We start from the raw sequence: 3,516 nt of genomic DNA, 5'->3' as shown, positions 1-3,516 counted from the left end.
TAATTGATGCTTCTACACGATGGTCACATGTTAGTCTACTTTCAAGTAGAAATGTTGCCTTTGCAAAATTACTTGCCCAAATTATCAAATTAAGAGCACAGTTCCCATATCATACAATACAGAAAATAAGGCTTGACAATGCTGGGGAATTCACATCCCAAACATTTAATGATTATTGTATGTCAATTGGAATTGATGTTGAACACCCAGTAGCTCATGTTCATACACAAAATGGTCTAGCTGAATCACTAATTAAGAGATTACAATTGATTGCAAGGCCATTATTAATGAGGTCAAAATTGCCATCATCTGCTTGGGGACATGCTATAATACATGCAGCAGCACTAATTAGATTGAGACCTACAGCTTATCATAAATTCTCACCACTACACCTTGTTTGTGGTCGAGAACCAAGTATCTCACATCTAAAAATCTTTGGTTGTGCTGTATATGTTCCCATTGCTCCACCCCAACGAACAAAAATGGGTCCACAAAGAAGACTGGGAATTTATGTCGGGTTTGAATCCCCTTCTATAATTAAATATCTTGAACCATTGACTGGTGACTTATTTACGGCTAGATTTGCGGACTCTCACTTTAATGAAACAGTATTCCCAGCCTTAGGGGGAGAGAAAGTGGACCCACGTAAGAAAGAAACTGAACTTATTTGGAATGCAACACAACTGTTGATGTTAGACCCACGAACAAACATGTGTGAACAAGAAGTCAAGAAAATTGTTCATTTACAAAGTGTTGCAAATCAATTGCCAGATGCATTTGTAGACACAAAGAAGGTGACGAAATCACATATACCAGCAGAAAATGCCCCTACACGTATTGAGATTCCAACTGGTAATAAGGCCATAGAAAGTGAATCTCAAGCACGCAGAAAGCGTGGTAGACCACTTGGTTCAAAAGATTCTAAACCAAGAAAATTGAAAAGATTGGATGGAATAGAAAATGAGACTAATGATGTTCCCCCGTCAGAAGGTCAAGAAAGACCAAATGTGGATGAAAGTAAAGAAAATGATGATAATCCAATAGGGCACGAACAAGAAGACAACCCTACGGGGAATGAACAAGACGTTCAAAACATCGATAACAATGATATTTCAATGAATTATGTCTCTACCAAGACTCAATAGAATAGGAAAGATGTTATCGTGGATGAAACATTTGCAAATTCCATCGCAATCGACATTGTGTCTGATGAAAATGATGTTGAACCAAGAACAGTAGAAGAATGTCGACGTAGGAGTGATTGGCCAAAGTGGAAGGAGGCAATGCTGGCTGAGTTAAAGTCACTTGAAAAACGAGAAGTTTTTGGAAAAATAATCCTTACACCAGCAGGTGTAAAACCCGTTGGATACAAATGGGTATTTGTGAGAAAATGTAATGAGAAAAATGAAATAGTTAGATACAAGGCAAGACTTGTAGCCCAAGGATTTTCTCAAATTTCAGGGATTGATTATGAAGAAACATATTCTCCAGTGGTTCATGCAACCACATTAAGATTTCTGGTAAGTTTGACAGTCACAAAAGGACTGCAAATGCGATTAATGGATGTAGTGACTGCGTATTTGTATGGGTCACTAGATACGGACATTTACATGAAAGTCCCCGAAGGACTAAAACTACCAGAAAACCACAAGCCTAAACAATTGGTTTCCATAAAACTAAAAAGGTCACTTTATGGATTGAAACAATCTGGAAGGATGTGGTACAACCGTCTGAGTGAATACCTTATGAGAGAAGGATTCAAAAACAACCAAGTTAGTCCCTGTGTTTTCATAAAGCTATCACAATCAGGATTCGCTATCATTGCAGTTTATGTTGATGATTTAAATATCATCGGAACCCCAAATGAACTCGAGAAAACTGTAAAATACTTGATGAAAGAATTTGAGATGAAAGACCTTGGGAAAACTAAATTTTTCCTTGGACTGCAAATTGAGCACTTGAGTCATGGTATTTTTGTCCATCAATCAAGCTATACAGAAAGAGTTTTGAAAATATTCTTCATGGACAAAGCAACTCTAATCAACTTCCTAATGGTTGTTCGTTCTTTGAATATGAAAAATGGTCCATTCAGACCCCGAGAAGAAAATGAAGAGATTATGGGTCCAGAAGTACCATACTTAAGTGCAATTGGAGCCTTAATGTACTTAGCTAACAATACTAGACCCGACATAGCTTTCTCTGTGAACTTGCTAGCCAGGCACATCAATGCACCAACATATAGGCATTGGAAGGGAGTTCGACACTTACTCCGGTACCTACGAGGGACACAAGACCTTGGTTTATATTATCAACCAAAACAAGATGCTGCTCTCATTGGGTACGCAGATGCTGGATACTTATCGGATCCTCAAAATGCCAAGTCACAAAATGGATATGTGTTCACTTATGGCGGCACTGCAATATCATGGAAATCAACAAAGCAGACATTAACCGCGACATCCTCAAATCATGCAGAATTGATAGCCCTCTATGAAGCAGAACGAGAATGTGTATGGCTGAGGTCGATGATCGGTAATATCCAAAAGGAGTGTGGAATGAACGCAATAACAGAAGACCCAACCATCATATTTGAGGACAATACAGCATGCATTGCTCAAGTGACTGAAGGATATATTAAGGGAGATAAAACAAAACATATTGCCCCAAAACTGTTCTTCACAAAGGACGAGGAAATAAATATCCAGCAAATTCAGTCTTGTGACAATCTTGCCGACCTGTTCACCAAATCACTTCCTTCGAAGAAATTTGAGCAGTTAGTTCACAAAATCGGGATGCGACATCTCCGTGAACTATGCTGAAATCAGGGGGAGTATTATATGTACTCCACTCTTTTTCCCTTCGATCAGGTTTTTATCCCACTGGGTTTTTCCTGACAAGGTTTTTAACGAGGCAGTATACCAAAGCTTATAATACTATATCGTTGTACTCTTTTTCCCTAGCTATGGTTTTTATCCCATAAGGGTTTTACCTAGCAAGGTTTTTAATGAGACAACAAATACCTTTTTTTTATGTATAAGTATGGGCATTCAAGGGGGAGTGTTAGAAGACAATGTGAATGCCAATCATTGATTTGATGTTGCAATGCACATATAAGTCCAACCCTTGTGAACTAATATGTCCATATGTGTGTAATTATTGTACTCTTAGTTAACACTCATTGTTATATATAGAGTATCATACACAAGAGAAAATTTACCGGAGCAATATACACTATCATTTTCTCCATCTTCTCTTACTCCTTTATAAAACTTTCCATCGGTAAAACTTTAACATATAGTTTATTATTGATTTTTTCATCTGTAATTTTCCTTTATTGTTTGTTGGTCATCCATTTTCGATCTGTTATGGACTTGAGACGTACATTGGCCCAATCCTCTTTTAACCTAATAAAATGCGACCCTCTTTTGACTTGACTCATTAATTCATCATCAATCTACACTAACCCTAAACCACCCCCCAAAACCCATGATCGCCAAGTTTATTTGCTGCGCTATG

At 37.8% G+C, this 3,516-nt stretch overlaps 1 pseudogene; it reads left to right on the top strand.

Annotated features, from left to right (window-relative positions):
• Positions 1-2,159: 2,159 nt before the first annotated feature.
• Positions 2,160-2,819, top strand: LOC145627056 (secreted RxLR effector protein 161 pseudogene; annotated as a pseudogene).
• Positions 2,820-3,516: the final 697 nt, after the last annotated feature.

This window comes from Chenopodium album, chromosome 1, assembly GCF_948465745.1.
Source record: "Chenopodium album chromosome 1, dcCheAlbu1.1, whole genome shotgun sequence".
Lineage (NCBI taxonomy): Eukaryota > Viridiplantae > Streptophyta > Magnoliopsida > Caryophyllales > Amaranthaceae > Chenopodium > Chenopodium album.
This window is presented reverse-complemented; position numbering and strand designations above follow the sequence as displayed.